Source organism: Sinohyriopsis cumingii, unplaced genomic scaffold, assembly GCF_028554795.1.
Source record: "Sinohyriopsis cumingii isolate HCF-2022 unplaced genomic scaffold, ASM2855479v2 utg001656l, whole genome shotgun sequence".
Taxonomy (NCBI): domain Eukaryota; kingdom Metazoa; phylum Mollusca; class Bivalvia; order Unionida; family Unionidae; genus Sinohyriopsis; species Sinohyriopsis cumingii.
The window spans coordinates 380041-406570 of record NW_028316032.1 but is presented as its reverse complement, the minus strand read 5'-3'; the positions used below and the strand labels follow the sequence as shown (position 1 = coordinate 406570).

General features: G+C 35.2%; 4 non-coding genes across 4 annotated transcripts; all 4 read left to right on the top strand.

The window, feature by feature from the left end:
• The first annotated feature begins 4797 nt into the window (after positions 1 to 4797).
• Trnak-uuu (transfer RNA lysine (anticodon UUU)) lies at positions 4798 to 4870 on the top strand. The gene has a single exon. It is a non-coding gene; the product is annotated as a tRNA-Lys (tRNA).
• Positions 4871 to 8562: 3692 nt separating this feature from the next.
• Trnak-uuu (transfer RNA lysine (anticodon UUU)) lies at positions 8563 to 8635 on the top strand. The gene has a single exon. It is a non-coding gene; the product is annotated as a tRNA-Lys (tRNA).
• A 3662-nt stretch (positions 8636 to 12297) lies between these two features.
• On the top strand, positions 12298 to 12370 carry Trnak-uuu (transfer RNA lysine (anticodon UUU)). Its single transcript has one exon. It is a non-coding gene; the product is annotated as a tRNA-Lys (tRNA).
• A 3674-nt stretch (positions 12371 to 16044) lies between these two features.
• Positions 16045 to 16117, top strand: Trnak-uuu (transfer RNA lysine (anticodon UUU)). The gene has a single exon. It is a non-coding gene; the product is annotated as a tRNA-Lys (tRNA).
• The last annotated feature ends 10413 nt before the right edge of the window (positions 16118 to 26530 follow it).

The window sequence follows — 26530 nt, the reverse complement described above, 5'->3', positions numbered from 1 at the left end:
AATATTGTTGCAACAGAGTCAAAACCCACTGTAACCAATGGGAGAAATAATATGTTTCTCAGAGTTGATACAAAATTATATGACCTCTGTTTATGTACAACACAACTATTTTACAAGCTTTTATGTACGTTGATTTTTCAAGAACCAGCTTCTGTTTCCTTTTGGAGTAAGATATTTAGTTTGGAAAAGCATAAATACTGGAAATTGATACACCTACCTTTCAAGACCCCAGATTGTATAGATTTGGATTACAGAATAATGCACAATCGAATATTTACAAAAGAGAGACTAAAATACTATGGCAAAATTGATAATGACTTATGTCCAGTGTGCCAGTTGGAAACAGAGGATTTATTTCACATGCTTTTGAAATGTCCTGAATTAAGCTCTTTTAAGAATTATATTGTATATATATAGTTGAGATTCTTTTTAAAAATTGTAGAGTTGGTGTTCTCAATAGCACTTTTTTTGAACAAATGCTCATGATAGGATATAACAAAGAAACAAAATCAGTAAATAGTTATTTTTTGAACTACATTCTGAGCATTGCTCGATTGTGCATTTACAATAGAAGAAACATTATGTCGTTATTAGGGAAACAAATAGACATCGAAAGATTGTTCCAATATTTGACTAGAAAATATATATTATATGCGTATCAACATTACAAAGACAAAAATCAGACTTTGATTACGAAGTATTTTGTAAAGGATAATCCTTTAATGAGAATAGAAGAGGATAAAGTGTTTATTACATTGTAGAATCATTGTTTTGTACTATAGCATTACAAAATAAAATTTTAGAATCATTGTTCTGTAATATAGCCTAACAAAATACTATTGTAGAATCATTGTTTTGTAATATAGCATTACAAAATACTATTGTAGAACCATTATTTTGTAATATAGCATTACAAACTACTATGTACATACTGACTGTATACTTTTAACTTATATACTGTACAAAGCGTTTTTTAAATAAAGAAAGAAAAAAAAAAAGCACTCTGGACTTTGAATCCAGCATTCCGAGTTCAAATCTCGGTAGAAAAAAAAAAAAAAAAAAAAAGAATCAGACTTTTAATCAGAGGGTCGTGAGTTCGAGTCCCACGGTGGGCGTACAATTTTTAATACCAGTACAAATTTATACTACACTTCGTACACGCGTCTATTTGGCTACAAATAGGTGTGATGGTAAATGTCCCACAGAAAGGTTTTTTTCTCTCATATAATCATTTTTATGTTGAATTTTGATATCCTCTTCTTCACATTCATTAGCTTGTCAATGTCTTTCTGGTTTCCACACAACCCTCATAAAGGTAACGATTATGGTAGTGACCCTGTATGTACCCATCCAGATAAAAAGTGAATGAAATATGTAAGTTCATTTACATATTCTATATACTTCTATTGATGCGTTTTGTTTTGTAATTCATTAGTGTTGGGATTTTTCTATCCTATCCTTGTACTGGTGTATATTTTTGTTTGTTATCTAATATTTTCGAGCTCTTAGCGCTTTAACGTCTTAGGCGCTGTACTAAGTCCACATAATTATTATTATTATTATTATTGTTATTATTATTATTGTTAATATTATTATTATTATTATTTTTATTATTATTATTATTATTATTATTATTATTATTATTATTATCAATTGTGGGAATTTCCAAAATACTGATAAACAATTCTTCCGAATTATTTCTTCATTTTGATTTAGCAACTAAAATTGTAAGTCAGCAAAAATTCATTTTTACGACTAACATCTTTCTTTCTTTCCTTTTTTTTTTGGTCATTGTTTTTTATTCTTCTTTTTTGTGTTTTAACCATTAATATCACCGCACCGGATTGCGCGATCCTTGTGGCCACTGCTTTCGAGTGTCCGATAGCCCGTAATCATACTTCCCACAAAACTGTGAACTCATTATTGTAACCTTCATGACTTGATCTAAGATAGGTTTCTTTCACATATGTACGGTGCAGTCTTTATTTTCTCCACGTTGCAAAGTTTCATCTAACTCATCAGAACAGGAAAGAACTGACAGTACCTTGCAGTGCTAGTCTCTTTTCTTCTCTTCTTTTTAAGACATATTAACTTTTAGTCGCAGATTTTAAAATTCCTTTGAGATTTGTGTTACATTGCGAATTATATATTATGTTATTGTTTGAATCGTAAAATTAATGCATTTAATTCTCAAACGATGCATTGCATTCTTTAGCTTACTTAAATCGAGAACTATTATCAAAACTCGCAATTGATAAATCATTTTTAAAAAATCCATATTTTCATTCATTTAGATTGAGCATCCGAAACTGGACGGCAACAATTTAATTTTAAGACTTAGTATTTTCACCAATACAATCATCGCATTCTATACCGCGATGTTGTGACCACCGAATTCAGGTGTCCGAGAGGCGGTGATCGTACCTCCATTAAAACCGTGAACACATCCTGCATGCATGTCTCATGCAGTTATTGTTGATTGAAACGAGAAGTGTTTATACGTCTTCACGGTGCATTCTTCGTTTTGTCTCCATTACAACGTTTGAATAAACAATTTAGAACACGAAACAACTGATAGTAGCTTGCAGTGGTAGTGTCTCATTACTTTAAACATATTGTCTGTTAGGTGGAGCTTTTAGACTGGCGTTGACTTTTGTGCTTCTGTCCGTATATTTTAATAATATTCGTATCATAATATGAATGCATTCAGTTTGCATATGATATAGTGGATGCGTTAGATTTACTGGAATCAAGAAGAAATGCTGACAGAATGATCAACATCTCTTAGAGTTGATTAAATTGGGTACTCTATCCCGTTCGCATGGACATGTGGATACGCTCTCATTTAGGGACATTTTAGGAAAGGAGAGAAATACTTGCAGGTATATCTATATTCATTTTGACAACAATTGAAAATCAGTGGAAGCTAAATCATAACCACCTACCCTCGGACTTTCACCCATGACCCTTAGATTAAATGTCGGATGCTCTAGCGACTGAGATTGGGGCACTACTCATCCAAATTCTGTCAGTTTGTCAGTCTCGAATTTTGCTGCGTAGCCCTTTCCATTACATATTTAAAGGGCGCGGCCATATTTGTATCACATGACGTTTAGCAGTTATGGTGCAGATAGATGCCCAGAGCTCGGTTCAAACGAAAATGCTTTTCTTTACATTTCACGTCAATATCATTTCATTGCACAAGTCTTTGGAATTAAGAGTTTTTTGTTATGAAAACAAAATTCAGTAAATGCGTCCCCCACTGCTGCCATCATATTTGCATTTCCAGTAATGCTGCATATTAGTTCGTTAACTGAGAAATGAATGAGTCATAATTACCCAATAGTATTACGAATCTATGGTCATACACTAAAAAACAAACATAAGCAAAACCAAAACGGTTTGTAATACTGAACAAATAATTCAGTTAACAAAGTTGTAAAATGAAAATGTAAGAGGGACTTACAGCATTATGAATTGCATCCAAAATCATCCCAAAATGTTATCTTCAAGTCCAAAGGAATAGAATGTTCCGAATAAAATCTACATCCTCAAATGCATTGGTCTACCAACAGTTCAGATATATCACAATGGCATTTTCAAGAATTCTTTAGAAATAATTCACAATAGGCCAAAAATAATATTTTAACCCACATAGCATTTTGTATCTCCAATGAATAATTCAAACAAATGTTTGCTTCCAAATAATATCTAAACACAACAATAAATATATCTGAAGAATAATGTTACAAGAAGAACATACAAAATATGACTGACCAAATAGTCCAACTCCACGTACTTAAATACAGACATAAGGACTGAAAACTCATTAGCTACTACGCACTACGTGACAATGAACAAATATCCCTAAAAGCTCCGGTGGCCTAGTAATTACAGCGTACGCCTCGGATGCGGGAGTTCGTGGGATCGATCCCCGGCCGAGTCATACCAAAGACTTACAAATATGGTACTAACAGCTGCCTTGCTTGGAGCTCAGCATTAAGAGGTTAGTGTTAGGACTGGTCGGCCGGGTCTCAGGATAAAGTGACTGGGTGGGACATCATGCCACATGTCTGCGGCATGATGCCCCAGTGCTAGCCATCACTATAAACTGCCACACTGCAGACATCGTAGCGATATGACTGACAAATTCTTAAAAGCTACCTTAAAAATACAAATCACATGCACACACAAACACACACACACACACACAAATCTCCCATGTCGTAGAAATAAAACCACCACATCTAACACACACCTTCCGTATTTATGTATTTTCTCCTGTACCGATCCATAGAAGAAAATCACAAATATGTATAGAGAACAATTAATTGGAAGCAAGTTTATCAACTTACAGGTACTATTTAATTGATTATGTAGTGTGTAAGCATTGCTTTCTCTGGAAACAAAAAATTTTAAGATAGGTGATTTTCACATGTGTAATTAACTGAGAGAAATTAAGGAAAGAATGCGAAGATTTAAGAGAAGAGCAGAAGGATAGTGTTTGTGTTGTCCGGACTGTAAAATCATAACTGTTAACACAAAGAAACAATGACTAGTCTTAACTTTAGCAACTTGCTCGGCTAATGACACATTTGTGCATTTCCTTATGCAGCAAAATTTAAATTCCTCCGTGAATGGTTGATTGCCATATAAACTGGATTATTGTTTCCATAAGGGGCTAAGATCTAAGATCCAATCAATCCTAGACGCTAACTATGTGAAGTTGATGAGATAACGATTAACCATGTTGCGCATAACTACCCGAGCCAACATTCGACCATGCATTAACAAGTAGCCCGCCTAGCTCAGTCGGTAGAGCATCAGACTTTTAATCTGAGGGTCGTGAGTTCGAGTCCCACGGTGGGCGTACAATTTTTAATACCAGTACAAATTTATACTACACTTCGTACACGCGTCTATTTGGCTACAAATAGGTGTGATGGTAAATGTCCCACAGAAACGTTTTTTTCTCTCATATAATCATTTTTATGTTGAATTTTGATATCCTCTTCTTCAAATTCATTAGCTTGTCAATGTCTTTCTGGTTTCCACACAGCCCTCATAAAGGTACTGATTATGGTAGTGACCCTGTATGTACCCATCCAGATAAAAAGTGAATGAAATATGTAAGTTCATTTACATATTCTATATACTTCTATTCATGCGTTTTGTTTTGTAATTCAATAGTGTTGGGATTTTTCTATCCTATCCTTGTACTGGTGTATATTTTTGTTTGTTATCTAATATTTTCGAGCTCTTAGCGCTTTAACGTCTTAGGCGCTGTATTAAGTCCACATAATTATTATTATTATTATTATTATTATTATTATTATTATTATTATTATTGTTAATATTATTATTATTATTATTTTTATTATTATTATTATTATTATTATTATTATTATTATTATTATTATTATTATCAATTGTGGGAATTTCCAAAATACTGATAAACAATTCTTCCGAATTATTTCTTCATTTTGATTTAGCAACTAAAATTGTAAGTCAGCAAAAATTCATTTTTACGACTAACATCTTTCTTTCTTTCCTTTTTTTTTGGTCATTGTTTTTCATTCTTCTTTTTTCTGTTTTAACCATTAATATCACCGCACCGGATTGCGCGATCCTTGTGGCCACTGCTTTCGAGTGTCCGATAGCCCGTAATCATACTTCCCACAAAACTGTGAACTCATTATTGTAACCTTCATGACTTGAACTAAGATAGGTTTCTTTCACATATGTACGGTGCAGTCTTTATTTTCTCCACGTTGCAAAGTTTCATCTAACTCATCAGAACAGGAAAGAACTGACAGTACCTTGCAGTGCTAGTCTCTTTTCTTCTCTTCTTTTTAAGACATATTAACTTTTAGTCGCAGATTTTAAAATTCCTTTGAGATTTGTGTTACATTGCGAATTATATATTATGTTATTGTTTGAATCGTAAAATTAATGCATTTAATTCTCAAACGATGCATTGCATTCTTTAGCTTACTTAAATCGAGAACTATTATCAAAACTCGCAATTGATAAATCATTTTTAAAAAATCCATATTTTCATTCATTTAGATTGAGCATCCGAAACTGGACGGCAACAATTTAATTTTAAGACTTAGTATTTTCACCAATACAATCATCGCATTCTATACCGCGATGTTGTGACCACCGAATTCAGGTGTCCGAGAGGCGGTGATCGTACCTCCATTAAAACCGTGAACACATCCTGCATGCATATCTCATGCAGTTATTGTTGATTGAAACGAGAAGTGTTTATACGTCTTCACGGTGCATTCTTCGTTTTGTCTCCATTACAACGTTTGAATAAACAATTTAGAACACGAAACAACTGATAGTAGCTTGCAGTGGTAGTGTCTCATTACTTTAAACATATTGTCTGTTAGGTGGAGCTTTTAGACTGGCGTTGACTTTTGTGCTTCTGTCCGTATATTTTAATAATATTCGTATCATAATATGAATGCATTCAATTTGCATATGATATAGTGGATGCGTTAGATTTACTGGAATCAAGAAGAAATGCTGAGAGAATGATCAACATCTCTTAGAGTTGATTAAATTGGGTACTCTATCCCGTTCGCATGGACATGTGGATACGCTCTCATTTAGGGACATCTTAGGAAAGGAGAGAAATACTTGCAGGTATATCTATATTCATTTTGACAACAATTGAAAATCAGTGGAAGCTAAATCATAACCACCTACCCTCGGACTTTCACCCATGACCCTTAGATTAAATGTCGGATGCTCTAGCGACTGAGATTGGGGCACTACTCATCCAAATTCTGTCAGTTTGTCAGTCTCGGATTTTGCTGCGTAGCCCTTTCCATTACATATTTAAAGGGCGCGGTCATATTTGTATCACATGACGTTTAGCAGTTATGGTGCAGATAGATGCCCAGAGCTCGGTTCAAACGAAAATGCTTTTCTTTACATTTCACGTCAATATCATTTCATTGCACAAGTCTTTGGAGTTAAGAGTTTTTTGTTATGAAAACAAAATTCAGTAAATGCGTCCCCCACTGCTGCCATCATATTTGCATTTCCAGTAATACTGCATATTAGTTCGTTAACTGAGAAATGAATGAGTCATAATTACCCAATAGTATTACGAATCTATGGTCATACACTAAAAAACAAACATAAGCAAAACCAAAACGGTTTGTAATACTGAACAAATAATTCAGTTAACAAAGTTGTAAAATGAAAATGTAAGAGGGACTTACAGCATTATGAATTGCATCCAAAATCATCCCAAAATGTTATCTTCAAGTCCAAAGGAATAGAATGTTCCGAATAAAATCTACATCCTCAAATGCATTGGTCTACCAACAGTTCTGATATATCACAATGGCATTTTCAAGAATTCTTTAGAAATAATTCACAATAGGCCAAAAATAATATTTTAACCCACATAGCATTTTGTGGCTCCAATGAATAATTCAAACAAATGTTTGCTTCCAAATAATATCTAAACACAACAATAAATATATCTGAAGAATAATGTTACAAGAAGAACATACAAAATATGACTGACCAAATAGTCCAACTCCACGTACTTAAATACAGACATAAGGACTGAAAACTCATTAGCTACTACTCACTACGTGACAATGAACAAATATCCCTAAAAGCTCCGGTGGCCTAGTAATTACAGCGTACGCCTCGGATGCGGGAGTTCGTGGGATCGATCCCCGGCCGAGTCATACCAAAGACTTACAAATATGGTACTAACAGCTGCCTTGCTTGGAGCTCAGCATTAAGAGGTTAGTGTTAGGACTGGTCGGCCGGGTCTCAGGATAAAGTGACTGGGTGGGGCATCATGCCACATGTCTGCGGCATGATGCCCCAGTGCTAGCCATCACTATAAACTGCCACACTGCAGACATCGTAGCGATATGACTGACAAATTCTTAAAAGCTACCTTAAAAATACAAATCACATGCACACACAAACACACACACACACACACACAAATCTCCCATGTCGTAGAAATAAAACCACCACATCTAACACACACCTTCCGTATTTATGTATTTTCTCCTGTACCGATCCATAGAAGAAAATCACAAATATGTATAGAGAACAATTAATTGGAAGCAAGTTTATCAACTTACAGGTACTATTTAATTGATTATGTAGTGTGTAAGCATTGCTTTCTCTGGAAACAAAAAATTTCAAGATAGGTGATTTTCACATGTGTAATTAACTGAGAGAAATTAAGGAAAGAATGCGAAGATTTAAGAGAAGAGCAGAAGGATAGTGTTTGTGTTGTCCGGACTGTAAAATCATAACTGTTAACACAAAGAAACAATGACTAGTCTTAACTTCGGCTAATGACACATTTGTGCATTTCCTTATGCAGCAAAATTTAAATTCCTCCGTGAATGGTTGATTGCCATATAAACTGGATTATTGTTTCCATAAGGGGCTAACATCTAAGATCCAATCAATCCTAGACGCTAGCTATGTGAAGTTGATGAGATAACGATTAACCATGTTGCGCATAACTACCCGAGCCAATATTCGACCATGCATTAACAAGTAGCCCGCCTAGCTCAGTCGGTAGAGCATCAGACTTTTAATCTGAGGGTCGTGAGTTCGAGTCCCACGGTGGGCGTACAATTTTTAATACCAGTACAAATTTATACTTCACTTCGTACACGCGTCTATTTGGCTACAAATAGGTGTGATGGTAAATGTCCCACAGAAACGTTTTTTTCTCTCATATAATCATTTTTATGTTGAATTTTGATATCCTCTTCTTCAAATTCATTAGCTTGTCAATGTCTTTCTGGTTTCCACACAGCCCTCATAAAGGTACTGATTATGGTAGTGACCCTGTATGTACCCATCCAGATAAAAAGTGAATGAAATATGTAAGTTCATTTACATATTCTATATACTTCTATTCATGCGTTTTGTTTTGTAATTCAATAGTGTTGGGATTTTTCTATCCTATCCTTGTACTGGTGTATATTTTTGTTTGTTATCTAATATTTTCGAGCTCTTAGCGCTTTAACGTCTTAGGCGCTGTACTAAGTCCACATAATTATTATTATTATTATTATTATTATTATTGTTAATATTATTATTATTATTATTTTTATTATTATTATTATTATTATTATTATTATTATTATCAATTGTGGGAATTTCCAAAATACTGATAAACAATTCTTCCGAATTATTTCTTCATTTTGATTTAGCAACTAAAATTGTAAGTCAGCAAAAATTCATTTTTACGACTAACATCTTTCTTTCTTTCCTTTTTTTTTTGGTCATTGTTTTTTATTCTTCTTTTTTGTGTTTTGACCATTAATATCACCGCACCGGATTGCGCGATCCTTGTGGCCACTGCTTTCGAGTGTCCGATAGCCCGTAATCATACTTCCCACAAAACTGTGAACTCATTATTGTAACCTTCATGACTTGATCTAAGATAGGTTTCTTTCACATATGTACGGTGCAGTCTTTATTTTCTCCACGTTGCAAAGTTTCATCTAACTCATCAGAACAGGAAAGAACTGACAGTACCTTGCAGTGCTAGTCTCTTTTCTTCTCTTCTTTTTAAGACATATTAACTTTTAGTCGCAGATTTTAAAATTCCTTTGAGATTTGTGTTACATTCCGAATTATATGTTATGTTATTGTTTGAATCGTAAAATTAATGCATTTAATTCTCAAACAATGCATTGCATTCTTTAGCTTACTTAAATCGAGAACTATTATCAAAACTCGCAATTGATAAATCATTTTTAAAAAATCCATATTTTCATTCATTTAGATTGAGCATCCGAAACTGGACGGCAACAATTTAATTTTAAGACTTAGTATTTTCACCAATACAATCATCGCATTCTATACCGCGATGTTGTGACCACCGAATTCAGGTGTCCGAGAGGCGGTGATCGTACCTCCATTAAAACCGTGAACACATCCTGCATGCATATCTCATGCAGTTATTGTTGATTGAAACGAGAAGTGTTTATACGTCTTCACGGTGCATTCTTCGTTTTGTCTCCATTACAACGTTTGAATAAACAATTTAGAACACGAAACAACTGATAGTAGCTTGCAGTGGTAGTGTCTCATTACTTTAAACATATTGTCTGTTAGGTGGAGCTTTTAGACTGGCGTTGACTTTTGTGCTTCTGTCCGTATATTTTAATAATATTCGTATCATAATATGAATGCATTCAATTTGCATATGATATAGTGGATGCGTTAGATTTACTGGAATCAAGAAGAAATGCTGAGAGAATGATCAACATCTCTTAGAGTTGATTAAATTGGGTACTCTATCCCGTTCGCATGGACATGTGGATACGCTCTCATTTAGGGACATCTTAGGAAAGGAGAGAAATACTTGCAGGTATATCTATATTCATTTTGACAACAATTGAAAATCAGTGGAAGCTAAATCATAACCACCTACCCTCGGACTTTCACCCATGACCCTTAGATTAAATGTCGGATGCTCTAGCGACTGAGATTGGGGCACTACTCATCCAAATTCTGTCAGTTTGTCAGTCTCGGATTTTGCTGCGTAGCCCTTTCCATTACATATTTAAAGGGCGCGGTCATATTTGTATCACATGACGTTTAGCAGTTATGGTGCAGATAGATGCCCAGAGCTCGGTTCAAACGAAATTGCTTTTCTTTACATTTCACGTCAATATCATTTAATTGCACAAGTCTTTGGAATTAAGAGTTTTTTGTTATGAAAACAAAATTCAGTAAATGCGTCCCCCACTGCTGCCATCATATTTGCATTTCCAGTAATGCTGCATATTAGTTCGTTAACTGAGAAATGAATGAGTCATAATTACCCAATAGTATTACGAATCTATGGTCATACACTAAAAAACAAACATAAGCAAAACCAAAACGGTTTGTAATACTGAACAAATAATTCAGTTAACAAAGTTGTAAAATGAAAATGTAAGAGGGACTTACAGCATTATGAATTGCATCCAAAATCATCCCAAAATGTTATCTTCAAGTCCAAAGGAATAGAATGTTCCGAATAAAATCTACATCCTCAAATGCATTGGTCTACCAACAGTTCTGATATATCACAATGGCATTTTCAAGAATTCTTTAGAAATAATTCACAATAGGCCAAAAATAATATTTTAACCCACATAGCATTTTGTGGCTCCAATGAATAATTCAAACAAATGTTTGCTTCCAAATAATATCTAAACACAACAATAAATATATCTGAAGAATAATGTTACAAGAAGAACATACAAAATATGACTGACCAAATAGACCAACTCCACGTACTTAAATACAGACATAAGGACTGAAAACTCATTAGCTACTACTCACTACGTGACAATGAACAAATATCACTAAAAGCTCCGGTGGCCTAGTAATTACAGCGTACGCCTCGGATGCGGGAGTTCGTGGGATCGATCCCCGGCCGAGTCATACCAAAGACTTACAAATATGGTACTAACAGCTGCCTTGCTTGGAGCTCAGCATTAAGAGGTTAGTGTTAGGACTGGTCGGCCGGGTCTCAGGATAAAGTGACTGGGTGGGGCATCATGCCACATGTCTGCGGCATGATGCCCCAGTGCTAGCCATCACTATAAACTGCCACACTGCAGACATCGTAGCGATATGACTGACAAATTCTTAAAAGCTACCTTAAAAATACAAATCACATGCACACACAAACACACACACACACACACACACAAATCTCCCATGTCGTAGAAATAAAACCACCACATCTAACACACACCTTCCGTATTTATGTATTTTCTACTGTACCGATCCATAGAAGAAAATCACAAATATGTATAGAGAACAATTAATTGGAAGCAAGTTTATCAACTTACAGGTACTATTTAATTGATTATGTAGTGTGTAAGCATTGCTTTCTCTGGAAACAAAAAATTTCAAGATAGGTGATTTTCACATGTGTAATTAACTGAGAGAAATTAAGGAAAGAATGCGAAGATTTAAGAGAAGAGCAGAAGGATAGTGTTTGTGTTGTCCGGACTGTAAAATCATAACTGTTAACACAAAGAAACAATGACTAGTCTTAACTTCGGCTAATGACACATTTGTGCATTTCCTTATGCAGCAAAATTTAAATTCCTCCGTGAATGGTTGATTGCCATATAAACTGGATTATTGTTTCCATAAGGGGCTAACATCTAAGATCCAATCAATCCTAGACGCTAGCTATGTGAAGTTGATGAGATAACGATTAACCATGTTGCGCATAACTACCCGAGCCAATATTCGACCATGCATTAACAAGTAGCCCGCCTAGCTCAGTCGGTAGAGCATCAGACTTTTAATCTGAGGGTCGTGAGTTCGAGTCCCACGGTGGGCGTACAATTTTTAATACCAGTACAAATTTATACTTCACTTCGTACACGCGTCTATTTGGCTACAAATAGGTGTGATGGTAAATGTCCCACAGAAACGTTTTTTTCTCTCATATAATCATTTTTATGTTGAATTTTGATATCCTCTTCTTCAAATTCATTAGCTTGTCAATGTCTTTCTGGTTTCCACACAGCCCTCATAAAGGTACTGATTATGGTAGTGACCCTGTATGTACCCATCCAGATAAAAAGTGAATGAAATATGTAAGTTCATTTACATATTCTATATACTTCTATTCATGCGTTTTGTTTTGTAATTCAATAGTGTTGGGATTTTTCTATCCTATCCTTGTACTGGTGTATATTTTTGTTTGTTATCTAATATTTTCGAGCTCTTAGCGCTTTAACGTCTTAGGCGCTGTACTAAGTCCACATAATTATTATTATTATTATTATTATTATTATTGTTAATATTATTATTATTATTATTTTTATTATTATTATTATTATTATTATTATTATTATTATCAATTGTGGGAATTTCCAAAATACTGATAAACAATTCTTCCGAATTATTTCTTCATTTTGATTTAGCAACTAAAATTGTAAGTCAGCAAAAATTCATTTTTACGACTAACATCTTTCTTTCTTTCCTTTTTTTTTTGGTCATTGTTTTTTATTCTTCTTTTTTGTGTTTTGACCATTAATATCACCGCACCGGATTGCGCGATCCTTGTGGCCACTGCTTTCGAGTGTCCGATAGCCCGTAATCATACTTCCCACAAAACTGTGAACTCATTATTGTAACCTTCATGACTTGATCTAAGATAGGTTTCTTTCACATATGTACGGTGCAGTCTTTATTTTCTCCACGTTGCAAAGTTTCATCTAACTCATCAGAACAGGAAAGAACTGACAGTACCTTGCAGTGCTAGTCTCTTTTCTTCTCTTCTTTTTAAGACATATTAACTTTTAGTCGCAGATTTTAAAATTCCTTTGAGATTTGTGTTACATTCCGAATTATATGTTATGTTATTGTTTGAATCGTAAAATTAATGCATTTAATTCTCAAACAATGCATTGCATTCTTTAGCTTACTTAAATCGAGAACTATTATCAAAACTCGCAATTGATAAATCATTTTTAAAAAATCCATATTTTCATTCATTTAGATTGAGCATCCGAAACTGGACGGCAACAATTTAATTTTAAGACTTAGTATTTTCACCAATACAATCATCGCATTCTATACCGCGATGTTGTGACCACCGAATTCAGGTGTCCGAGAGGCGGTGATCGTACCTCCATTAAAACCGTGAACACATCCTGCATGCATATCTCATGCAGTTATTGTTGATTGAAACGAGAAGTGTTTATACGTCTTCACGGTGCATTCTTCGTTTTGTCTCCATTACAACGTTTGAATAAACAATTTAGAACACGAAACAACTGATAGTAGCTTGCAGTGGTAGTGTCTCATTACTTTAAACATATTGTCTGTTAGGTGGAGCTTTTAGACTGGCGTTGACTTTTGTGCTTCTGTCCGTATATTTTAATAATATTCGTATCATAATATGAATGCATTCAATTTGCATATGATATAGTGGATGCGTTAGATTTACTGGAATCAAGAAGAAATGCTGAGAGAATGATCAACATCTCTTAGAGTTGATTAAATTGGGTACTCTATCCCGTTCGCATGGACATGTGGATACGCTCTCATTTAGGGACATCTTAGGAAAGGAGAGAAATACTTGCAGGTATATCTATATTCATTTTGACAACAATTGAAAATCAGTGGAAGCTAAATCATAACCACCTACCCTCGGACTTTCACCCATGACCCTTAGATTAAATGTCGGATGCTCTAGCGACTGAGATTGGGGCACTACTCATCCAAATTCTGTCAGTTTGTCAGTCTCGGATTTTGCTGCGTAGCCCTTTCCATTACATATTTAAAGGGCGCGGTCATATTTGTATCACATGACGTTTAGCAGTTATGGTGCAGATAGATGCCCAGAGCTCGGTTCAAACGAAATTGCTTTTCTTTACATTTCACGTCAATATCATTTAATTGCACAAGTCTTTGGAATTAAGAGTTTTTTGTTATGAAAACAAAATTCAGTAAATGCGTCCCCCACTGCTGCCATCATATTTGCATTTCCAGTAATGCTGCATATTAGTTCGTTAACTGAGAAATGAATGAGTCATAATTACCCAATAGTATTACGAATCTATGGTCATACACTAAAAAACAAACATAAGCAAAACCAAAACGGTTTGTAATACTGAACAAATAATTCAGTTAACAAAGTTGTAAAATGAAAATGTAAGAGGGACTTACAGCATTATGAATTGCATCCAAAATCATCCCAAAATGTTATCTTCAAGTCCAAAGGAATAGAATGTTCCGAATAAAATCTACATCCTCAAATGCATTGGTCTACCAACAGTTCTGATATATCACAATGGCATTTTCAAGAATTCTTTAGAAATAATTCACAATAGGCCAAAAATAATATTTTAACCCACATAGCATTTTGTGGCTCCAATGAATAATTCAAACAAATGTTTGCTTCCAAATAATATCTAAACACAACAATAAATATATCTGAAGAATAATGTTACAAGAAGAACATACAAAATATGACTGACCAAATAGACCAACTCCACGTACTTAAATACAGACATAAGGACTGAAAACTCATTAGCTACTACTCACTACGTGACAATGAACAAATATCACTAAAAGCTCCGGTGGCCTAGTAATTACAGCGTACGCCTCGGATGCGGGAGTTCGTGGGATCGATCCCCGGCCGAGTCATACCAAAGACTTACAAATATGGTACTAACAGCTGCCTTGCTTGGAGCTCAGCATTAAGAGGTTAGTGTTAGGACTGGTCGGCCGGGTCTCAGGATAAAGTGACTGGGTGGGGCATCATGCCACATGTCTGCGGCATGATGCCCCAGTGCTAGCCATCACTATAAACTGCCACACTGCAGACATCGTAGCGATATGACTGACAAATTCTTAAAAGCTACCTTAAAAATACAAATCACATGCACACACAAACACACACACACACACACACACAAATCTCCCATGTCGTAGAAATAAAACCACCACATCTAACACACACCTTCCGTATTTATGTATTTTCTACTGTACCGATCCATAGAAGAAAATCACAAATATGTATAGAGAACAATTAATTGGAAGCAAGTTTATCAACTTACAGGTACTATTTAATTGATTATGTAGTGTGTAAGCATTGCTTTCTCTGGAAACAAAAAATTTCAAGATAGGTGATTTTCACATGTGTAATTAACTGAGAGAAATTAAGGAAAGAATGCGAAGATTTAAGAGAAGAGCAGAAGGATAGTGTTTGTGTTGTCCGGACTGTAAAATCATAACTGTTAACACAAAGAAACAATGACTAGTCTTAACTTTAGCAACTTGCTCGGCTAATGACACATTTGTGCATTTCCTTATGCAGCAAAATTTAAATTCCTCCGTGAATGGTTGATTGCCATATAAACTGGATTATTGTTTCCATAAGGGGCTAACATCTAAGATCCAATCAATCCTAGACGCTAGCTATGTGAAGTTGATGAGATAACGATTAACCATGTTGCGCATAACTACCCGAGCCAACATTCGACCATGCATTAACAAGTAGCCCGCCTAGCTCAGTCGGTAGAGCATCAGACTTTTAATCTGAGGGTCGTGAGTTCGAGTCCCACGGTGGGCGTACAATTTTTAATACCAGTACAAATTTATACTTCACTTCGTACACGCGTCTATTTGGCTACAAATAGGTGTGATGGTAAATGTCCCACAGAAACGTTTTTTTCTCTCATATAATCATTTTTATGTTGAATTTTGATATCCTCTTCTTCAAATTCATTAGCTTGTCAATGTCTTTCTGGTTTCCACACAGCCCTCAGAAAGGTACTGATTATGGTAGTGACCCTGTATGTACCCATCCAGATAAAAAGTGAATGAAATATGTAAGTTCATTTACATATTCTATATACTTCTATTCATGCGTTTTGTTTTGTAATTCAATAGTGTTGGGATTTTTCTATCCTATCCTTGTACTGGTGTATATTTTTGTTTGTTATCTAATATTTTCGAGCTCTTAGCGCTTTAACGTCTTAGGCGCTGTACTAAGTCCACATAATTATTATTATTATTATTATTATTATTATTATTGTTAATATTATTATTATTATTATTTTTATTATTATTATTATTATTATTATTATTATTATTATTATTATTATTATTATCAATTGTGGGAATTTCCAAAATACTGATAAACAATTCTTCCGAATTATTTCTTCATTTTGATTTAGCAACTAAAATTGTAAGTCAGCAAAAATTCATTTTTACGACTAACATCTTTCTTTCTTTCCTTTTTTTTTTGGTCATTGTTTTTTATTCTTCTTTTTTGCGTTTTGACCATTAATATCACCGCACCGGATTGTTCGATCCTTGTGGCCACTGCTTTCGAGTGTCCGATAGCCCGTAATCATACTTCCCACAAAACTGTGAACTCATTATTGTAACCTTCATGACTTGATCTAAGATAGGTTTCTTTCACATATGTACGGTGCAGTCTTTATTTTCTCCACGTTGCAAAGTTTCATCTAACTCATCAGAACAGGAAAGAACTGACAGTACCTTGCAGTGCTAGTCTCTTTTCTTCTCTTCTTTTTAAGACATATTAACTTTTAGTCGCAGATTTTAAAATTCCTTTGAGATTTGTGTTACATTGCGAATTATATATTATGTTATTGTTTGAATCGTAAAATTAATGCATTTAATTCTCAAACAATGCATTGCATTCTTTAGCTTACTTAAATCGAGAACTATTATCAAAACTCGCAATTGATAAATCATTTTTAAAAAATCCATATTTTCATTCATTTAGATTGAGCATCCGAAACTGGACGGCAACAATTTAATTTTAAGACTTAGTATTTTCACCAATACAATCATCGCATTCTATACCGCGATGTTGTGACCACCGAATTCAGGTGTCCGAGAGGCGGTGATCGTACCTCCATTAAAACCGTGAACACATCCTGCATGCATATCTCATGCAGTTATTGTTGATTGAAACAAGAAGTGTTTATACGTCTTCACGGTGCATTCTTCGTTTTGTCTCCATTACAACGTTTGAATAAACAATTTAGAACACGAAACAACTGATAGTAGCTTGCAGTGGTAGTGTCTCATTACTTTAAACATATTGTCTGTTAGGTGGAGCTTTTAGACTGGCGTTGACTTTTGTGCTTCTGTCCGTATATTTTAATAATATTCGTATCATAATATGAATGCATTCAATTTGCATATGATATAGTGGATGCGTTAGATTTACTGGAATCAAGAAGAAATGCTGACAGAATGATCAACATCTCTTAGAGTTGATTAAATTGGGTACTCTATCCCGTTCGCATGGACATGTGGATACGCTCTCATTTAGGGACATCTTAGGAAAGGAGAGAAATACTTGCAGGTATATCTATATTCATTTTGACAACAATTGAAAATCAGTGGAAGCTAAATCATAACCACCTACCCTCGGACTTTCACCCATGACCCTTAGATTAAATGTCGGATGCTCTAGCGACTGAGATTGGGGCACTACTCATCCAAATTCTGTCAGTTTGTCAGTCTCGGATTTTGCTGCGTAGCCCTTTCCATTACATATTTAAAGGGCGCGGTCATATTTGTATCACATGACGTTTAGCAGTTATGGTGCAGATAGATGCCCAGAGCTCGGTTCAAACGAAATTGCTTTTCTTTACATTTCACGTCAATATCATTTAATTGCACAAGTCTTTGGAATTAAGAGTTTTTTGTTATGAAAACAAAATTCAGTAAATGCGTCCCCCACTGCTGCCATCATATTTGCATTTCCAGTAATGCTGCATATTAGTTCGTTAACTGAGAAATGAATGAGTCATAATTACCCAATAGTATTACGAATCTATGGTCATACACTAAAAAACAAACATAAGCAAAACCAAAACGGTTTGTAATACTGAACAAATAATTCAGTTAACAAAGTTGTAAAATGAAAATGTAAGAGGGACTTACAGCATTATGAATTGCATCCAAAATCATCCCAAAATGTTATCTTCAAGTCCAAAGGAATAGAATGTTCCGAATAAAATCTACATCCTCAAATGCATTGGTCTACCAACAGTTCTGATATATCACAATGGCATTTTCAAGAATTCTTTAGAAATAATTCACAATAGGCCAAAAATAATATTTTAACCCACATAGCATTTTGTGGCTCCAATGAATAATTCAAACAAATGTTTGCTTCCAAATAATATCTAAACACAACAATAAATATATCTGAAGAATAATGTTACAAGAAGAACATACAAAATATGACTGACCAAATAGTCCAACTCCACGTACTTAAATACAGACATAAGGACTGAAAACTCATTAGCTACTACTCACTACGTGACAATGAACAAATATCCCTAAAAGCTCCGGTGGCCTAGTAATTACAGCGTACGCCTCGGATGCGGGAGTTCGTGGGATCGATCCCCGGCCGGGTCTCAGGATAAAGTGACTGGGTGGGACATCATGCCACATGTCTGCGGCATGATGCCCCAGTGCTAGCCATCACTATAAACTGCTATAAAAAAAAAAAAAAAAAAAAAAATGCATATTTGTCTTGGTCGTCAACAATGTGCAAAGGTATGAAAAGCTAAGCATAGTATTCTAGTTTTCATGTGTAATATATGACGTTATAAATGGCATAGATAAACTGATAGATGTATGTATATATATATACACTTAAGTGCTCTTTTATGTTGTGTGTGATTGTTATTGCGAAAAAAGGAATTGAAATTCGTACACGATCTGTGATTCGTACATGTACTGATTTAGTGCTCATAATTACTATATATGACGATATGCCATATACATGTCAGAGATTTGCCATCTACAGTCAGATTCTAGATAAGATCTAAATTCACATTGGGGCATTCGGATCATGATCATGGGGCATTCGGATTGTGATGTTGGAAACATGATGTGTGGGTAATGTCAAATACATCAAGTATCGTTGTTAAAGACTATATGTATTTTGTGAGATGCTTTTGTGAACTGTTGTTCACGTTAACTCACGTTAACTCATTCCAGTGTAAATGTGTACTCAGTCCTAGTGCCAGTAGTTATTTCCTTATATGTGTTATATATTTAGTTTTTTAGTGAGTAGATAGTGAGTAGATAGTGAGCAAATCACATATGTACGAATTCAAAATATTATGGTAGCGGATGCGTTAGCTTTGGTACCGTTACCATGTGTTAATTCTGAGCTAAGTTCTGAGTTAGACCAAATATCATTCATCATTCGAACAATGAGAACAATTTCAGTTAAGTGATGCACGAGAGGTATCAGAACATACAACTGTTACATATCTGTCCTAGCAGAAGAGGGCTCACATTCGTTAATGCAAGTGCGAGCGATATATAACAGGTATTAACCTATTTATCAATTGTATACGGACTTCACTATAAACCGTTGAACATGGATGACAACCTAGAAATAGATGAGCGTTACAGTGGTGATGAAAGGTCCGGTTTAGAAGAAGACTTAATAGCAACCCAGACCGAAAAAAATATATACCTTCAAATTGATTCGAAATTTGGAACTCTGGACAGAGATGAATTTAAAAAGAAGATGTGTTTGGAATTGGATGTACAGAGTTTAAAAGATATAAGACTATCACTTCACGACCTGGCTAAATTGGAAAATGTCAATTACCCTGTGACGCGTATAGTTGAGAGAACAGTAAGATGTGATAGTGCTCCTCTAGAGGAGAGATTAGCTGAGGATATATTTATTCTATACCATTTCTTAACAGGAGATAACAACTTATCTGAAGTGAAAAGCCTTGCGTCGAGACAGAAGCCGAGCACGGGCACGATTGATAATAGTACATGCGTGAGTCAAGCATCTAAAAGAAAAGGATCTAACAAACAGTCTCAGCGATCTGAACCAAAACCAGAACAGGTGATAACGTTATCAGATCACAATTCAGTATCTTCACTATCAAATGATAAAAATGACAGTTCAATAACAACAGAGAACTTATACAAGATAATAGACCTAAAACATTTTATACAAAGCAGTATTCAACAAATGAAAGATGACATTAGAAATGAATTGAAAACTGAGCTTGACAAGATACGTAAAGAACTGCTCAGTAGAGATGTTAACTCGACTAGGTTACAATCAGAATTAGGAAGATGCAAAGAGGAAGAGAAGAAGTTATCACAAGACAACCTGGCCTTGAGAATGTCACTCAGGGAGAAGAATAACCAGCTGGAAACTATAAATGCTCACCAGCTGTTTCTACACCAATTGCTCGGTGATAAAGTATATAACAAGGCTAAAGAAAATGTAACTTCAAAATGTGAGGCAGAAACTCAGACATTACTAGCCGATATAGTGCGTATGGGCAATCATTCAAATGAAACACAAACGGAAAAGAGGGCTAAAGCGATAAATGCTCTGGACTCTGATTATATCAAACGGCGGAAGCATTTATCGGATCAAACAGAATATAAGGCCAAGTCAACTGACTCAAGGGAAAGAGTGGCGTCGACACTGTCCACCATACTCAATACCTCCAACGAAGAACCTACATTAGTTAAAGATAACGATGTACGTGATTATCTCCAAGATCAGAAATACTCGGACCGAGTACACACAAGGAACAACGATAGGGAGAGAAGGTCACCATTAGCAAACAATCCGGGCACCTCATTGAAGGACACTGATAAAGTAAACAAACCGATTGAAGTTATCACAACCAACAGAAACTACAGACCACATAAACGAATGAGGAACTCTTATGAACGTCGAGTTCTAATGTCAAGAATACCAGTTGATAGAACAAGAGAGGAGATGAGAACCTGTATTAAAAAACACGCTAAAATTAAAGGGGTAGAAGTAATTGACTCTCAGATATTAAAGCATTGGCGAGTAAAAGGAGGAAAGGACACTTTTACTGTTTTAATCACGGTAGATAAGTTAGACTTTGAGAAAGTTTTAGAGGAAGGTTTTTGGCCAAATTTTGTATGGGCAAGAGAATGGTATGAGGATTATGGTGATAAGGACACCCAGCAGTACTGGCGTAAATAAATAAAGGAGTAGTAAGTAAAATACATATATTATGGTAAATTGCTATAAAGTCTTTGCAATACTTGTGTTGAAAATCTATTTTTCGTTAAGTCAACTAATGTCTAGTCATACATTTCGTTTGTTGACGTGGAACGTAAAAGGAGTCATGTACGGGTCACCTTACTTGCATTCTTTGCTAAATGAGGTAGATGTTGCTGTACTTACTGAGCATTGGCTTCTTCCGGAGCAGCTCAATTTCCTAGATAATATACATCCAGATTTTAAATCATTCGCACGCTCTGACAAAAGACTAGCAGTAAACTTCGAAGAAAGGCTAAGGCATACGGGGTTCGGGGGAATAGCAATCCTTTATAGGAAATCACTCCGCGTTAATCCCTTGTCGAGCGCTGGCAGTGACAGAGTTTTAGGGATAGAGGTAAAATGTAATGATAGACTTAAATATTTTATATTCGGGGCACTTTTACCATCAACTAATTTTCCTATTGCAAGTTACTCCGAAACAATAGAAGAACTAAAGGATCAGTTTGATATTTTCTGCAAAGAAGGCATTCCCATACTTGCCGGAGACTTCAATGGTCAGCTAAGTTCACTGTTTAGCTCCAAAGCAAATGGTTTAACATCAAACGCTAGAGGCACTATTCTGGAAAAGTTTCTGAGCGATAGACATCTAATATCTGTTAATAGTCAATCCATTTGTGAAGGGCCAGATTTTACTTTTTTCTCAACCGATGGCAAATCAAAATCTTTGATAGACCATATACTATTGCAAAAAAGTAAATTCGATTTAGTGGTTAAGGCAGAAATAATAGATGATCATCCTTTAAACATTTCAGATCATCTTCCTGTAAAAATAGAGTTGGTCACACCTTTAGTACATAAGACAATAATGGCTGACGAGCATATCATTCATTCCATAAATTGGAAGAAAGCCTCAGCAGAACAAATGAATAGATATAAGGAAGCAACACGCAACGAATTGTTAGCGCAAATGCATAAAGCAGAATTAGCGACGAATGTCGATATTGAAATTATTATTCAAGACACAGTAAAGATTTTACATGAAGCAGCATCTAGGTTTCTCCCCATAAAGAGGTTTTGCCCATACGCTAACCCCTATTGGAAACTATTAAACGTAAAAGAGTTTCACACGGAAATGCGGCTGAAACGCAGGGTATGGATTTCTAATGGTAGGCCAAGAGGTTGGGAATATATATCATATGCGAACTATAAGAAAGCGAAGAAATTGTTTGCAAAAGAATTATTGAAAGCTAAAGAAATATACGATAGAGAACAATTTAGTGAGCTTGAAAAGGCTGCAGAGCTCGATATTTCTACTTTCTATAAGTTTATACGGAATAAAAGAAATAAACGCGATTACATTCACGAAATCGAATCAAACGGAAAAATTGTACGCGATCACGACTCTATTAGAGAGTTATGGGCAAATCATTTCTCCAGTTTATCACTGCCTGACAATACTTATCTGTACGATGAAAATCATTACCAGATGGTCTTAGCAGAGGTCAGAAAACAAACTAAAGAAACCTATTCACACTTTGATGAACTTGTTGATAAAATCCCCACTAGAGACGAAATCAGTAGTGCAATTAGCTCTCTCAATAAAGATAAGGCATGTGGCCACGACGGTATTGTTGCTGAGCATTTACTGTTTGCGGACCCTCCAAGCAGTGTACAATTACTTGAAATTATATTCACAAAAGTGTACGAGGCCGAGAAGTACCCGTGCCACTTTAAACAAGGTTTGGTTATACCAATATTCAAAGGAGGGGGAAAGAACAAATTAGATATGAATAATTACCGCGATATAACTATAATTCCAGTGCTTCAGAAAGTTCTAGAACAAATTATATATAGTAGACTACTTATATTTTCTAAACAGATTTCTTTTCCAAATCCGTTGCAACAGGGTTTTAGAAATAATTGCGGTAGTATCACTGCAGCGTTCTGTATCAAAGAATCTATATGCTACTATTTGGATAAAAATACTCCTGTCTATGCTACATTTCTTGATAATGCTAAAGCCTTCAACACAGTTTGGCATAACGGGTTATTCCACAAGTTGTACAGACTTGGCATCAAAGGGAAGACCTGGCGCATCATGAAAGATTCGTTTGAGAGAGTAACAAGCTCTGTTTTATATGCGGGCAAGCTGTCCAAACGCTTCGATATTATGCAGGGTGTAGGACAGGGCCGTATCTTGTCTGCCTGGTTCTTTCTTGTAATGATAGAGGATTTGATCACGGAATTAGATCACACTTTGCGAGGTCTAAATCTTGTTGATCTCCACCTGCCTTGTGTCTTATTAGCAGATGACACAACTGTAATGTCTAACTCGCGTCATTCAATGCAACAGCTGCTAGATACAATTTCCGACTATGCGAAAAGGTGGAGATTAAGATATAATGCAGATAAAAGTTGCACCATCTTGTTTACTAACAAAAGAACGACTGGTATACCTTCTTTTATGCTCGACAAATCTCCAATTCCGGCAGTCAAAAGTAAGAAGTATGCCGGCATACCTCTAAAATACAACTTAAAACCAAACGACGCGATAAAAGAAGTATGTGATAAAGGCAAACACTTGTTAAACTCTTTATATTTTATTGGTATCAGAGATGGAGGAATGAACCCTCTAACAAGTCTGAAGATTTGGAAAAGAATTATTCTACCCTCGGTCCTATATGGATGTGAACTATGGTCAGGTATCACAAACTCAAATATAGAAGAACTTGAGTTATGCCAGAGATATGCAGCGCGACGTATGCAAGCTTTCGATAAATATTCGCCTACGGAGGCAACAAGTAGTACCTTAGGACTCTGGTCAATGGAAGCATACATAGATAGGATGAAATTGCTCCTTTTCAACCGATTATGTAAGGGCGATTGGACTTTTATCTGGAAAAAGATTTTCATTATGCGCCTATGTCAGTATCTGAACAACCCGCTAAAACAGACGGGATTTATACCTGATATTGACAAAATAACTAAGAAATATGTTATGGGAAATGTTCTTTTAGACTATGCAGAAAGTATGCAAACTGAAGAAAAACTCATCTGGAATCGACATATTACTGATATTATCCAAAACCATGAAGAAACTACCTGGAGAGCAAATATGGAACTAAGGGATGATTTAATTCACTTCAGAAACATTCATTTGGACTTAAAACCAAGTAATATATGGTTTCTTGGGCGTAAATATCCATCCATGTTATGGCCTCTCTCTGAAGTAATGAAACTATATATCATGCCTGTTGGTAAAGTTATGGTATGCAAACTCTGTGGAAAAGAGACTGACGACAGAGCGAAACATCTTATTTTAGGCTGCGAAATGCTGCTAGAGGAACGAAATGTTTTCTTTGAGAGAGTGATTGACTCTTTAGAAGTGAGAGACGGGGTTAACTTATTCAATCAAGAAGACGATATATTGTTGGAGACACTTCTTGGAAGCAGGGTTGACTGCATGTCGTCTATTGACGATGACGTATCAGATAGGCTCATGTTGGTGACCGCAAACAGCATAGCTTCATTCTACAATAAAATGTGTGCCCTACTATCAACTAACATGCCCTAACATGATATTAAAAGTAAGTAGTAAATTAACATTAAATATAAACAATTAAAGGCCAAAGTCTTCTTGTCAAATCCGCAAATTTTGTTGTCTAACAGCTGTTTGTGTGTGCGTTTATGTATTTGTTTATGTATTTGTTTATGTTTATTTCCAAGAGATTTCTATATGGTTTTCTGTATTTATATATCTCATTTTGTAAACGCATTAGTTGACGATGTATATATCATGCTTGCGTTCTCGTCTATGATGTGTCTCATAATTCTATGATATGTATAATATGTATCTTAGCAACCTGATATACTCTTTGCTGTAGAGGTTGCTAAGTCATTTAGACAGTCAGTCATAGATAAATGCATGCACGCACGCATACGCGCAAACAAGTATATATATATGCATAAATACATGCGTCATATGAAGAAAAGAAACTACATATAGAATTACACTGTTATAAGTTTTACATTTCATTTTCGTTGCTATCTCGGACTTAATGTTAAGCACATAACACTATAGACGTATTAACTTTTCGAAATATTATCATCATCAAGCAACTGTTAAAAGATCAGTGCCATGCTCCGCCAAATGATTGCAGATTTGAATAATTGCAGGTATTGAGATATTTCGTTTTGTCAATACGGTAGCTTACACAGTATTACAATTGTATTACTACTGTATCTTTGTCACTTTTCTGTTCTATTTTATGAATTTGTATTATTCTGAATTTGTTTAATCTGATGTAATCTCTTTTTAAAGAGGAAATAAAGTCAGTCAGTCAGTCAGTCAGTCAGTCACACACACACACACACAAATCTCCCATGTCGTAGAAATAAAACCACCACATCTAACACACACCTTCCGTATTTATGTATTTTCTCCTGTACCGATCCATAGAAGAAAATCACAAATATGTATAGAGAACAATTAATTGGAAGCAAGTTTATCAACTTACAGGTACTATTTAATTGATTATGTAGTGTGTAAGCATTGCTTTCTCTGGAAACAAAAAATTTCAAGATAGGTGATTTTCACATGTGTAATTAACTGAGAGAAATTAAGGAAAGAATGCGAAGATTTAAGAGAAGAGCAGAAGGATACTGTTTGTGTTGTCCGGACTGTAAAATCATAACTGTTAACACAAAGAAACAATGACTAGTCTTAACTTTAGCAACTTGCTCGGCTAATGACACATTTGTGCATTTCCTTATGCAGCAAAATTTAAATTCCTCCGTGAATGGTTGATTGCCATATAAACTGGATTATTGTTTCCATAAGGGGCTAACATCTAAGATCCAATCAATCCTAGACGTTAGCTATGTGAAGTTGATGAGATAACGATTAACCATGTTGCGCATAACTACCCGAGCCAACATTCGACCATGCATTAACAAGTA